Source organism: Emydura macquarii, unplaced genomic scaffold (assembly GCF_026122565.2).
Source record: "Emydura macquarii macquarii isolate MOO-44397 ecotype Brisbane River unplaced genomic scaffold, CSIRO-AGI_Emac_v2 contig_2417, whole genome shotgun sequence".
In the NCBI taxonomy this organism is placed as follows: domain Eukaryota; kingdom Metazoa; phylum Chordata; order Testudines; family Chelidae; genus Emydura; species Emydura macquarii.
In genome coordinates, this window is record NW_027132554.1 from 1,737,971 (window position 1) to 1,753,469 (window position 15,499).

At 41.2% G+C, this 15,499-nt stretch overlaps 1 long non-coding RNA gene across 1 annotated transcript in view; it reads right to left on the bottom strand.

Moving 5' to 3' along the window:
* LOC137161996 (uncharacterized) overlaps nt 1-13,349 on the bottom strand; it is a 29,413-nt gene extending 16,064 nt beyond the window's left edge. The window contains exon 1 of the long non-coding RNA XR_010922238.1: nt 11,915-13,349. This is a non-coding gene — a long non-coding RNA (uncharacterized lncRNA). The remainder of the gene's footprint in view (nt 1-11,914) is intronic.
* Between the last annotated feature and the right edge of the window lie 2,150 nt (nt 13,350-15,499).

The window sequence follows — 15,499 nt, forward strand, 5'->3', positions numbered from 1 at the left end:
GAAAAGAGCCTTCCTGATCTACTTTGTAATTGCCCTGAAGGCCTACAGCAAGAACCCAGAATCCTCTGACTACCTTTATTATTGTTTTTCACTTATATGACCAGACTCTCCGCTATGCCATCCCAAATATTTATATCATCTCTCTGCAGATTCAATAGCATCCATTACCTATTCACACTGCTTTATTTCCTCCATCCCTTGTAAACCCAGTAAAAGGGTATTTAAAATATCTGGTCATTTTTCTGACTCAGCTATAAGCTTTTATTTTCACATTATACTGCGGCAAATTCTGACGTGATACAGAAATTTGCAGTGGTGTAAGTCAGTGGTTCTCAACCAGGGGTACACAGAGGTCTTCCAAGGGGTACATCAGCTCATCTAGATATTTGCCTAGTTTTACAATAGGCTAGATAAAAAGCACTAGCGAAGTCAGTACAAACTAAAATTTCATACAGACAATTACTTGTTTATACTGTTCTATATATGGTACACTGAAATGTAAGTACAATATTTATATTCCAATTGATTTATTTTATAGTTATATGATAAAAATGAGAAAGTAAACAATTTTTCAGTAATCGTGTGCTGTGACACTTTTGTGTTTTTATGTCTGATTTTGTAAGCAAGTAGTTTTTAAATGAGATGAAACTTGGGGGTACACAAGACAAATCAGACTCCTGAAAGGGGTGCAGTAGTCTGGAAAGGTTAAGAACCATGTAAGAGCCATGATTTAAAGTACATTTCAAATAACCAAGTCTTAGCTTAACCTTAAAAGGGCTTTTGCTGATACAGAAATTCTGGGAGGAAAAAATAACAAAAAACCAATAAACACTGCTATACCAGCAGAAGTTTCTAGCGTAGACCTGGCCTGGCCAGAGACTCCTTTGACCTACTTACATTCACTTCACCAATGTGTAATGGCTTGTCTGCACTAGAGTTTCTATGTCATTAACTGACTGCCAATTAACTCAAGATCATTAAGAACATAGGAACGGACATACTGGGTCAGACCAATGGTCCATGTAGCCCAGCGTCCAGTCTTCTGACAGTGGCCAATGCCAGACAATTCACAGGGAATGAACAGAACAGGCAATCATCGAATGATCCATCCCATCATCCAGTCCCAGTTTCTGGCAATCAGACATTGTAAAAGAAAGTCTAAATCAGTGTAATATAGGGCTTTTCTAGATGAACAGTGAATATGCAGCAAGCTGAGGTGTAAATCTACATCACTCTAGTGTGCCACACACCAGCTGACCAAGACTTGCTATTGTGCACTAGAAGTTCTCAACCTGCATTTGGTGAAAGCGCACTAAACACACACCAAGGGATTTAGTGCTTAGTGCTTGCACACAGACAGTTAGTGCACAGCACACTATAGTGTTCAAGATTTACACCACCTCTGGGGGCGCACTAACTATTTGTCTAGACAAGCCTTTACACCCAGAGGAGACAGAAGGTGAAGTATTTTCAGAGGGCAAGTTAGACCAACATGTTTTTTTCGCCACAAAAAACAGGAAAAAAAAAGCCTGGTGTCAATTTGAGTGAGCTAACCCATGTTAGCTGTCTTTGATTTAAAAAAAAAAAAAAGGAAATAAGACACCACAAGTTGAACTGGAGCTGGTAACCCAATCTGAGATGGCAGGTCTTCACTGCTCTGTATGTTTTGACCTGAGTTAAGAACACACCTTATTCTTTTTTTGCAATGAAGACATACCCTGGTTCTACCAAACGTTCTAACTTAGGGGTTGTCTACACAGGGACTCATTCCTGATTAGCTCCTTCGATGGATGCTCTTGTTCCAGAATTAGAGTGCCTTAGTCTGAATTAGTTCAATCTTTTTCCAAACTGGATTAAGATGAATCAAAATAAAGGAGTTTTATTCCAGAATAAGAGCAAACCACAGAGAGAGTTAATTAGGAATGGCTATTCCACTTCAAATTCACACCCTATGTTCAACCAAATTAACTTCCCTGGCCTTTACACTTCACCTCTTTATTTGGCCAGTCATAGGCTTCCTTCTCATACAGTGAGCAACTGCATTCCATATACTCCCTAAATATCTTTCTCCCCATACACATTTTTCTCCCTAAGCCTTCTTTTTCCTTCATGCCTTACAACATTAACTTTGGAAGTCATGAGGAGAGAGCAAATTAATTAAAAACCAAATAATATGCTAGGTCATCCTAAGACTACCTGGGTATTTCCATATATATTTAGACATACATATGCATATTCCATATGCACTTAGATACACAATAGCAAAAGTGTAATATTTTTTATATTACAAGAACTTATATGGAGTCATCATTATAATACCTGGGCATAGTGCAAATCTGCATATTGGACTGCATTAAGAGGGGCATTGCCAGCAGGTCGCGGGAAGTGATTATTCCCCTCTATTCGGCATTGGTGAGGCCGCATTTAGAATATTGTGTCCAGTTTTGGGCCCCCCACTACAAAAAGGATGTGGAGAAGTTGGAGAGAGTACAGCGGAGGGCAACAAAAATGATTAGGGGGCTGGAGCACAAGACTTATGAGGAGAGGCTAAGGGAACTGGGCTTGTTTAGTCTGCAAAAGAGAAGAATGAGGGGGGATTTGATAGCGGCCTTTAACTACCTGAAAGGGAGTTCCAGGGAGGATGGAGCTAGGCTGTTCTCGGTGGTGGCAGATGACAGAATAAGGAGCAACTGTCTCAAGTTATGGGGGGGAGGTCTAGGTTGGACATTAGGAAAAAGTTTTTCACTAGGAGGGTGGTGAAGCATTGGAATGGGTTACCTAGGGAGGTGGTGGAATCTCCATCTTTAGAGGTTTTTAAGCTGAGGCTTGACAAAGCCCTGGCTGGGATGATATAGCTGAGGCTAGTCCTGCTTTGAGCAGGGGGTTGGACTAGATACCTCCTGAGGTCCCTTCCAACTCTAATATTCTATGATTCTAAAACAATTCCTGTGTATGAAGACCCAATAGCTGTAACCCCGCACCAAACTGAGGACTTACATAAGTGCTCCAGACTACTACTTAGACTGTGATGTTAAGACCCAATGATAGAAGGGGAAAGTGATCTAACACTTATGAAAAGCTTGGTCAATAGGTGAGTCTCATGCGAACGCTGAAAGTTAAGAGATGATTGTATACCTAATTAGCTACATACATAAGTACAGTGCACCAACCAGCATCATAGACAAGAACGAAAGAAACAGGATCATCCTGGAAGGACCTTGTTCTCTGCTTCATCCCTTATGGCTTGTATTCCAAAGGTCTACTGCATGTGTCCAAGCCATCATTCCCCCCCACACTTCAGAAATAGTTCCTTTTTTTTCCAACACTCCAAACCTTGTAAAAGGCACTGACTGGTTGCCCTTCCTTCATCCTCCCTCAAGAGCTTGCCAGGCAAAGGCGCCAGAAAGCCATTACACATTGTGCAAGTGTCCAGGGAAGATAATATCTCATCTGATTCACCTAAATTCAGAAATACTAAGGATCACTCTGGACTTCCTTAAATCACTGACTAGAAGTGGGATGAAAGGTGTGGTCTCCATCTCTTTCCCTTTCCAGAAAAACAGATACTTTCCTGGATGCTCAGTCTTTGAACAAAATGAGCTGCCCACAGAAGTGCCCCATCAAGTCATATAACCCCAATTACTTATATTGGTCTTATTTTCTCCCACAGCTTCTTAGTTGTTTCCCAGTGTTGAACAACTCCATTATCTGAACGTAAAATCTTAAATCCTTTTTGACCCCCTTACTTCCTACTGTAACTTTACGCCACTCTTGCTCTTAGCAACGCCTCGAATAGGTAAGTGTAAGTCATATGCCTCTCCTAAGCAGGATACAGAGTCAAAACCTTTACCCTGCAACTCATGCAAACTGGTTGCTTCTGTTGCCTTTGTCTCCCTGCTACTTGTATTATGGCTGAAGAATCCAACTCCCATCTGATTGGCTAAAGGAGCAGGGAGAGGAATACTCCAAGTCAGTTTCCCCATCAATGGAAGGAACAAGGATAGCTTATTCCAAAAGAGTTATCGCTCACATACTGTACATGATAAACAGCCTCATTCATTTCTATTCCCTTACCCCAGACAAATCAATGATTGTTAGTACAAAGTCAACACATCCAGATGTACTTTGCATACTAGTTAACCATTAAATTGGCATCACACAGTACAAAATAATCAAGAGACATTCAAGAGACAAAACTAAAACAAAAAGGAGGCAGATGACTAGCAATTAATCCATAAGAGATATTTAATATCACAAACTTCTTCCTAAAAATGCAGTATAATTGAACCAATTCACTATGGACATATATAATAATACAAAATTTTACATTATTATAACATTAAGATTAATTTTAGTTTCTCAGAATTTTAAGAAATGTAAAAGATAGTATCTCATACTAACCAGAACTTCTAAAAAAAACCCACCCCAAACTCATCAAGCGACATTCAGAACAAACATTATTCATTCTCTCCTCCTCCTCCTCCATATCCCAAATTCCCACCTTTTATGATCATTTTTATGCCTACAATAAAGGCCTGACCTGCAAACAGTCTCTTTCACAGAGTCTCATTGATTTAAACATGACTTTATGCATGAGTAACTACACATGCATAAGTAACTAATTATAGGACCGGCCTTTAGATTTTAAGATCTTTGGTACAGGTATCATGTTTTATTCTTTGCAGGTTCCAGTACACTTTGTATTACAGAATCATCGATTCATAGAAATGAGTGTTAATACACTCCAGAATGACATTAGCCTTTTTCACAACTGCATCACATTGTTGGCTCACATTCAATTTGTGATCCACTATAATCCCCAGATCCTTTTTAGCAGTATTACTGCCTAGCCAGTTATTCCTCGTTTTGTATATGTACATTTAATTTTTCCTTCTCAAGTGCAGTACTTTGCACTTGAATTTATTGAATTTCATCTTGCTGATTTCAGACCAATTCTCCAGTTTGTCAAGGTCATTTTGAATTCTACACTCTTCTCCAAAGTGCTCACAACCCTTCCCAGCTTGATGTCATCCACCAATTTTATAAGCATACTCTCCATTCCTTATTCAAGTCATTAATGAAAATATTGAATAGTACCAGACTCAGCACTGACCCCTGCAGGATCCCACTAAATACATCCTTTTAGTTTGACAGAAAGCCTTTGATATCTACTCTTTGAGTACAGTCTTTCAACTATTTATGCACCCACTTATAGTAATTTCATCTAAACCACTTTGCCTATTTACTTATGTGAATGTCATGTGGGACTGTGTAAAAAGCCTTATTAAGATCAAGACAAATAACATCTACAGCTTACTTCCAGTAGGCCAGTAACCCTGACAAAGGAGGAAACCAGGTTAGTTTAGCAGGATTTGTTCCTGCAAAATCCATGTTGGCTACTCCTTACTATTATACTCTAGCTGCTTACAAACTGATTCATAATTTGTTCAAGTATCTTTCCAGGTATCAAAATTAGGCTGGCTGATCTGGAATTCCCTGGGTCCTCTTTCTTCCCCTTTTTAAAGAAAGATACTATATTTGCCCTTCTTAAGGTCTTCTGTTATTAGCTTGCCTTCCCCACTAAGTAGTGGACCTACAACTTCCTTCATTTTTCTCTTCCTCCTAATATATATGATATGATTAAATAATAAGTGCACATGTGATTCTGACTATCAGTTGAAATGTTGTTAAATGTAACCTTACTACACTATACTCATCATAGAATATTAGAGTTGGAAGGGACCTCAAGAGGTCATCTAGTCCAATCCCCAACAAACACTTATGCAGATGCTTTTTGCATCTTGACAGATAAAGAGGAACTAATCACAAAATTAACAATTAATGCTAACTTAGGTACAAGTGATCATGACTTGATCATATTTATAATATGCAAACAGAATAAAGCCCAGACCAGTGATATATCTACTTGGTGCTTTAAAAGGGTCAATTTAACAAGGCTGAAAACAATTATGGGCCAAACTAGCGGAGGAGGAGAATTTAATTAGAAAAATATTAATGATAATTGGGAATTATTTAAGAACACTTTTTTAGATGCCAAAAAAGCCACAATCGAGGAAGAAGGCTGTATTGATTAAAAAATCCAACCTCCTTTAGAAGAGAAGTGAAGGCAACTATAAAAATAAAATATAACTAATGAAAGAAAGGGGACATGAATAGTAATGAAAATAAATCACAAGCCAATAATTGTAGAAAATTGATAAGAGAAACAAAGGGACACAAGCAGAAATATATGGCCAGCAGAGTGAAGGACAACAAGGAAGTATTTTTAAAATATATTAGGAACGAAAAATCTTAACAATGATATTGGCCATTATTAGCTGGAAGTGGTAGATTTATCAATAATAATACAAACAAACCAGACATGTTCAATAAATATTTATGTTCTGTATTTCTGAAAAATACAAATGATATAGACATATCATATGAGAACACATTTTTTATTCCACTAGTATCTCTGGAGGATGTTAAACAGCAACTATTAAAGTCATACATTTTAAAATCAGAAAGTCTGGATAACTTGCATCCAAGAGTCTTAAAAGAGGTGGCTGAGAAAATCGCTTAACCATTAATGTTGATTTTCAATAATCCTTGGCACACAAGCAACGTTCCAAAAGACTGGAAGAAAATTAATGTTTTGCCATTATTTAAGAAGAGTAAGCAGTATGATTGGGTAATTATAGGTCTGTCAGTCTGACATCGATCCCAGGCAAGATAATGGAATGGCTTACATGGGACTCAATTAATAAAGAATTAAGGGAGGGTAATATAATTAATGCCAATCATCATGGGTTTATGGAAAATAGATCCTCTCAGTCTAACTTGATATCTTTTTTTTAAAATGAAATTTACAAGTTTGGTTGATAAAGGTAATAGTGTTGATGTAATACACCTAGGCTTCTATAAGGCATTTGAATTGGTACTACATGACATTTTGATTTAAAAAAACAGAAAGCTATCAAATTAACATGGCAATAAATCAGGCTAACTTATTGGTCTCCAAATATAATTATAAATGGGCAACCGTCAAACAGATGTGTTTCTGGAGGAGTGCCCCAGAGATTGGTTCTTGGCCCTACAGTATTTAGCATTTTTATCAATTATCTGGAAGAAAACATAATATCAACACTGATAAAGTTTGCAGATGACACAAAGATTGGGGGAGTAGTAAATAATGAAGAGGACAGGTCACTGACACAGGCAGACCTGTATTGCTTGATAAGCTGGGCGCAAGCAAACAACATGTGTTTTAATGTGGCTAAATGTAAATGTGTACATCTAGGAACAAAGACCGTAGGCCATACCGGCAGGATGGAGAACTCTATCATGGGAAGTAGTGGCTATGTAAAAGATGGTGGGGGGAGGGGGGAGAAGGTGACTGAACGTGAGCTCCCAGTGCAACATTGTGGCCAATAGGGCTAATGCAATCCTTGGATGAATCAACAGGGGAATCTCAAGCAGGAGCAGAGAACCTGTATTTGACACTGGTACGTCCACTGCTGGAATATTGCATCCAGTTCTAGTGCTCACAATTCAAGAAAGACATTGATAAAATGGAGAAGATTCAGAGAAGATCAACAAGAATGATTAAACATGCCTCATAGTGACTGAGCTCCTTGAGTCCATCGAGTTAGCTTAACGCGGAGGATAAGGGGTGACTTACAGTCTATAAGTACCTACATGAGGAACAAATATTTTAATAATGGGCTCTTCAACCTGGCAGAGAAATGTTTAACACAATTCAGTGGCTGAAAATGGAAGCTAGACAAATCCAGACTGAAAATGATGCATATATTTTTAACAGTGAGAGTAATCAATCATTGGAACAACCTATCATGGTTAGTGATGGATTCACCATCACTGATAATGTTTTAAATCAAGATTGGGTGTTTTTCTAAAAGATCTGCTCTATGAATTATTTGGGGGAAATTCTGTGGTCTGTAATAGACAGGTCAGACTAGACGATCACAATGGTCCTTTCTGGTTACAAAATCTATGAATCTGAGTATTCTCAGTGAAACCGATCGGAATATTTGCATGCATAAAGTTAAGCACATGAATAAATATCTGCAGGATCGGGGCCTATGTAACTACCTTATCCTTAAAATATGCATACACTATTCCAGTGAATCCAAGAGGATCTATATGGATTAGTATAATGGCAGTGTGGAGTACTATGTACTCAGTATGAGAGAAGTATGGTTACTGTGAGAACCCTTACTTTGGTATTTCTTGACATTTGAGGATTGAAAGGCCCAATCCTGCAAACCTTCTATGTGCACAACTTCCACTGACTTCAGTGAGCATTCCGTATGCTGAGGGCTTCGAGAACTATGTCCAATAATACAAAAACTTACATTAAATTTAAAAAAAAAATTTTTTTTAGAACACTAGTTTCCACTGATTTTACTGCCACACTTGCTTAATCAAAAATTTAATTACATATCACCATAGCAGTGTAACTATAACTATGTAACTAAATACATTATGAAAATATTATGTATTTAACTTATTTTATAATTCCTGAAATAATGTAATAATTAAATTTGTGCTTGTACAAAAATTATTTATCATTTAACATGCTATTTTGTTTGTCCTCCCTCACTGAGGACAAGGTTGCTGGAAAATTTCCACTTCCAAAGTACAGTCTTTCTGTAATTTATGCTACAAAAATTAAGTCTTGAAATCTGTTTACAGCCGGGTTTTTTTTTTTTTCATTTCCACTCTTTCACAACTCAAAAATAGGCAAACAAATTTTGCTCAACTTTCCAGAAAAAAAAGTTTCCTTTGAAATGGGTCTAAGACAAAATATTTCAGCCAAGGTTTTCTCCAGAGCTTAAGAGCATATGAAAAAAGGTTAGCATTGAGAATTCTATTATAACCTAAACTACAGCTTTCACCACCACTAAAAGATATAATGGAAGCCGTTGTTTAACAGAAACTGATACGCACACAGTAAAAGGTTGTAAAGGTTGCAGTGCACACACCTACATGACAGCATCTCCACAAGTTGCAATCTATTTTCAATCTCTGAAGAGGAAATGTGCTACACATTTTAAATAACTAAATGTTTATATATAATAAGGAAATTCACTTATTTGCATTAGCAATTTAGTACACGTAGAGATATAAAATAGGCCCTTGAAGTTTCAAATCCTATATTTTAGATTATAAACTTCTAAGTCATAAATGTAAAACACAGGGCAACAGAACCTCTCCTATGTACTGTAACTGAATATATGCCACTGTTTATAATCAAAATAACGTAGCCATCAATTTATTATATCCCCAGCCCTCAAATACACGAATCATCAGTGCTTCTCCCAAGATTTTAGGGTGAGGATGTTGGGGTGGGCAGAGCAGGGAGGAAAGAAGAGATGCATCAAAAGACCTCCGCTTGGAAAAAAGAATTAAAATTCATGAATCTTCAAAAATATTACAGCTAAATGGTTTATTTTGGTATACTCAGACTAAGTTGAAGTTACAGGGTGCAGTTCAATTAAAGGAATTCTTGCAGGATCTGAGTTTTGAAAAGCCACCACCTTTAAGGCTTTTGAATGAAACCATGAATAAAATATTGACAATAATCCAATTTAATGCACTGCGTATAATTCCTACACACGTGACACTCCAGTGTGTTTGTGCCATTATTTGTTAATGACTATGGTACTTTGTTCTATATTTGCTGAAAAAAATTCAGGAAGAGGGTGGGTCTTTTTTCTGGAGATAAATGCAAAAGTAAAAATATAAAGTTGCATTTTGAGTATATTCTCCTACACACAATACTTTTCCTGCTTTGCAAGTCTTTCACTCCACAATCCCAAATATGAAATGAATAAATGAGAACAGGGTGAAAAAACAGATCCTTCTCCCTGGATTTATCAGGAAGTCCAGACTTCAATTTCAAGTGAATATCAAGTTACAGTGAAACAAGGAAAACACCAAACACTTTTCAGAGGGGTTAGAATTCAGATTTGAAAATTCATTTTAGAAAAATTCATTCCAGATTGAAATTCAATTAAAAAAAGAACTAAAGAAGCTAAATTTAAGTTACTGGAGTGTGGAAGCACATAAGTTGCAGAAACTTGTGTTCAAAATTCAAAAATGTTCTTTTCAAATTACATGCTGCAGCTGTGGAGCCAGCCATCTTGCTATTTTGTCCCCATTTTAGAGAGGAGGCTGTGTCAAGGTTGGTAAGACTCAAATGTTGACCTAATCTTCTACACACTCTTTTGTGTGCAAAGGCCATGTATATCATTTATATGTGCTTTTATTGAAACAATGAAAGCCTCAGTGCTCTTTTGTTATTTATTTTAAAAAGATCAATAGGAACAACCCAGTATTCAAGGGCAACCCTACAATAACAAACCAGTGTGCGTAGTACTTGCAGGCTTTCTTATAACAACAAAATGTATGCACAACATTATGAGAAACATTAATTATGGAAAGGTTTCAATCTCAAACTCCAGAAGGATTATAAAGAGTGAGAGCTGAAAAGGATTTTTAAAATTATGAAAAATATCCTGGCAGCGCCCTTTTAAGCTACTTTTTTATTCAAAATTAAAATATTCAAATCTGCAGTTAATTTTGTTCACAATATTGTTAATTATGCACATTTGTATTTACCAAGCAAATCTTACAATAAATCTATGTGATACTACATTTATACGATCCACAGTATCTGAAATAGTTTCAGTATATGTGTAAAAAACCTACTATGGAAATTTTTCTCTTTACAAAAGAAGAAGTAGGAAATTAAATGACTGGAAACTATGATTTAATTATACCAGGATGAGCCATCAGAAAAGCCAAGAAATTCAAAAACAAAACTGACATTCTACTCTGAATTTTGCTTTCCCTCATGTTTTTCTGGTCTCTGTGTAGAACCTTATTGTTTAAAAGCAGTTTTGCATGAAATCCAAAATCACCCAAAAAAAAAAAAAAAATTTTGGGTGTGTCCACAGAAAATTTTCTGTATTTTTTCTTTATTTCTTCCTTCTTTAAGACAACTCACTTTAAATATTGCAAAATACCCAAACCAACCCTGCCATACTGTGCTAAGTTCAAAATTACAAAGAAGCACAATTCATAATTGCTTCATAACAGCAATTCTCCTACTTTCCCCAAAGTAATATTTTATTGCAGTCCATTCCTATGTGCTTCTCTCAAACTTAAATTAGATCCATTTCCAAGCAGTCGGGGCTTTACAATAATATTTTCTCCCAAAACAGGAAAAAAAAAAACCTGAATTCGTCCAAATTCCAGCTTAATTTTCATTTACATATGAACAGGGCTTCGCTTCCAAACCAGAACATTTCTTCCCACCAGCCCGGGCCCGCCACTCTACCTGCTCCCTGGAGGTACAAAACCTCCTGCCCTCGAATCCCCAGCCAGTTCTCGCCAGTCAAACTTTTTAAAAATAAGAAATAGCAAAATATTTCCTCTTTTTTCAATTTTAATTTCTTTTTTTTTTTATTTACGAAATAGTCTCCTCTAGGTGGCGTCGTTTTAATGGGAAGGAAAGAAAAAAAAACTACCGTTTGGAGGAAAAATTAGAAAAAAAAAATTGAGAGCGAGCGAGAGAAAAGGCCTAAAAGCGGGGAGTCGGGGGGCCGGGGCGGGGGGCCGGGGTTACCCCGCGGGCCGGGGGGCGGCCGGGCGCAGCGGCCCGGCTCGGGGCGCCTCAGAGGCGGCGGCAGGGGCCGGCGGTGGCGGTCCGAGCTGACATGGCTGCTCGGCGCCGCTTTGTTCCCGAGGCGGGCGGGCGGGCGGGCAGAGCCGGGCACCCCGCGCCGAGCCCCGCCGCCGCTGCCCGCGCCGGGCGGCCGCGCTCCCCTCACACACACCCCCTCACAGCTGCCCCCCGCTCGGCTCGGCCCGGCCCGGCCGCGCTTACCTGCTCTCCCGGCGCCGCCGCCGGCTCCGGGGCGCTGCCATCCGCTTGGCTCATGGGGCTCGGGCGGGAGGGAGCGAGCCCGGCTGCTCCCGGGCCTGCGAGCCGCGCTGCGCGCTTCACAATGCCGCCGCCGCCGCCTTTCCGCCCTGCGGCCGGGGACTGGAGGGACGCGAGTGGGGGCGATGCCCGCGGCGCGGGTGGGCGGCTCGCCGGGCTGCTGCAGCCCCCCTTCCCCCGGGGCGCGGGCCGCCGCCGCCGCCGCCGCCTTCAGCGAGGGCGCTGCTGCGGGCAGGGCGAGTCCCGGTGCGGAGCCCGCGCTGCCGCCATCACAGCCGCTCTGGGGGCAGCTCCAGCCGCAGCGCAGTCAGATCAAGCAGCGGCAGGAGCAGGGGGCTGAGTCTGGCCGAGCCGAGCGCGGCAGGACCCGGGGCTCTGCCCTCTCCGCCCCTCCATGCCCAGCCCAGGACGCCGAGCGCCCCCGACGCCGCCGCCTGCCCCGCCAGGGCCCCTGGCGCTGCCCGGCCTTGGCCCCCTCAGCCCCGGGGCGGCCCGCCCGCCGCTGCCCGTGCCACCTTCTGGGAGACGAGCACCAACAACTTCGCAAGGTGCTCGACTCTGAGCCCAGCCTCAGCACCCGGCCGGGGGGTCCCCAGCGCAACAGGCTGGAGGTGCAGTGTTTTGTGGGGGCAGGAAGGCAGGGGTGGGTTAATCAGAGCGGCAGGGAACAAACAAACAAACACACAAACAAACACACACATACAAATCAGGGACTACTTTTTTTTTTTTTTTTTTTTTTGAAAAACCACCCAAAGCAGCAATTTCCCCAGGAGCCGCCCAGCATTGTGGCGGGTGGGGATTCTTGGTGCCCTTGGACAACCTCCTCCAAGCGGGAGGGAGAGAGGACCTGAAACTGGCATGTGCCAGAAGAAAGATGGGCCAGCCCAACAGGAGTGGCAGCTTATCATACGTGGGCTCCCCAGCTTAAGGCCAAAAAATGTGGGTGTGCCTCAGAAGAAGGGTCACCTCAGGGCTCTGCTCTTCCCTGGTAGCCACAGCCCTCCTTCAAATTCATTTCCAGGTTGCATGGACAACATCTCCAGGGGGGGAACCTGTTCTCTCCCCTGCCCAGGTTGGAATGTCAGGCTGTTCCCGTCTGAATACCAGGGGCCCCAATTTGCAGGACTTGGGAGTTCTGCCTGAATATTTGCTGAAATAAATTACAAGGACATTTCATAATCATCCCAAATCCAGATTCTAATTTGAAAAGCAGCGTTAAAACTAGCTGTCGTGTGGGGAGTCTGATGGGTTGCCAGGGCATTGAAAAAGTAAGTTTGAACAACATTTTATGTCTTCATGAAGCAGAGTTCCACCACCCCAAGAAGCGTCTGTGTGGTGTCTGCAAGCCCTTCACCGTTCCCTTCTGTCTTGTGGCACTTCTCGAATGAGAATTCTTGAGGAAAAATATAAGCAGCCCATCACGTCTCTTCGAGAGGGGCACACCTGAGATTACTGATGAATAATACAGCTTCCCCTCCACCCTCACCCCCATGAGTTTCATCAGTATCTCTATAATTATGAAAAGATTTAAAGTTGCAGCTGCATTTTTGTTTAAAGTCAAATTTTGCATCTTCTCACAATCTACACAAAAAGCTCCCAGACAATAGCAAAATATGAAAAATTATTGATTTTGGAACTAAAGAGTAAAATAATGCAGGTGACCCACTTACAGATCACCAGCCTAGTGTGCTCCGGGTACAGACTCCTTGGCTGTGATCTTGAATGAACTTCAGCGCTAGGTCCTCTGAAAAACTCTTATGGACCAGACATGCAAAACGGCACTTATTTACATCTTAGGGCATCTCTACACTTCAAATACTGCATCGGTGCAGCTGCACTGATGTATTGCTTTAATGAAGATGCTCTAAGCCAGCAGGCAAGAGCTTTCCCATTGGCATAGTTAATCCACTTCCCCGAAAGGCAGTAGCAACTCTCATAGCACTATCTACACAGGCGGTTAGGTCAGTATAACTGCATCGCTCAGGTGCGTCTAGTGTAGACTAGACCTTAGCAGTGGGTTTGAATGCAAGACCTCTAACATCACACTGCTGACTGCTACCAATTGAGCTAAAGGGCCAACTTAGTAAGTGTGCTAGGCTCTTATTAAAGAGACAAGGTGCGTAAGGTACTATCTTTTGTTGGACCAACTTCTGTTGGTGAAAGAGACAAGTCTTCAAGGTGCTCTTCTAAGGGCTGTGAAAGGTATTCAGAGAATCGCAGCTCAATAAAATGTGGAACAGGTTGTTTAGTATAAGGAGTTAACACATATTATAAGAGATCATTCAAGGGGAAATGACCAGTTAACAGATCTGTAGTCACAGGACAAAAAAGTGGGATTACAGGAGACTGAGAGGTGTCAGGTGGGGTATAAAGGGTTGGCTTTCAGAAGGAGGTGGGCCTCTCACATGGAAACTGACCAAGGAGGTCAGACTGTGAAGGGGACACAGAGCCTGAATATGGGGTTCATTGTAGCTATTCTGGTGCTCTGGGCTAACCAGAATGGACTATACATTATCCTTTATTTCTCTGTGCTAACCTAAGGACTTTCAGATGCTGTGTACCAGGTGACTAATAAATGGTTACCTTGTTTTAAAAAGTTGTTGCTGTAAATATTCACTGAGAGCATTGCACCCTGAAGGGCTAAAGCACAAGCCTCCCACAGGAGTCTGGCTGGCTTGGGAGGATTTACTGCAGGGAGCCACAGAGAAGACGGGATGGGGGGCCAAAGGCCCAGTCTTGGAGGCCACAGGCATGGAACTGTGGGTCCTTGGGGCCCAGCATATAGGAAATTGATTACAGGTAGGGGTCCTGTGATTCCATGATAGCTACTTAGCCACACTGCCTTTCAAAAAGGCTAGGCCAAATCTATGTGTTTGACTATGTTGTTTGTACAACAGGGCTTCTCCTGCACACCCACCTCTGCAAAATACTGTAAGATGCACAGATACAGGATAGAATTTCTGTGTAATGAACTCGTGTAGTGAATGAGGCAGAGAGCTGTCGGAAGAGAGAGAATCGTTCTGCCACCTAAGAGAATTGGGCTGTGTCCTCTCTCTGCAATACACTTCCTCTGTGATGATGAACAAGTCCTCTTTCTTCTCATGTGTATTTTGTTATCTTTTCCTCAGTCTTGTTTTCTACATTGTGTGAAAGTTATTTCCTTTCTTTTCTTCTCCGTCTGCCTCTTTCTTTCCTATGTTGTGTTTTCTCCTTCTTTCCTCTATATTTTCAGTCTCTCTGCACTCTGCCATTCCAGTCCATTCTTATTGCTAAACTCTCTGTCCTCTCCGCACCTCCATCTCCTCATGTACATCGTACCTTCCCTCCCAAAATCTGGCCTCCTACCCTAAATTTCTCAGTCACATGCTCTGCTATCCCCCCTGGAAAGAATCACCATGTACAGAGACTTCCCCAAACTCCACTCCAAAGTTCTCTCCCCACTGCCCAACTCCACTTAGAGGTCGTCTATCTCTTCATCCCCCTCCCCCACAACATACTTCTCAAATGCCCCTCATTTTGAGCAGTCAC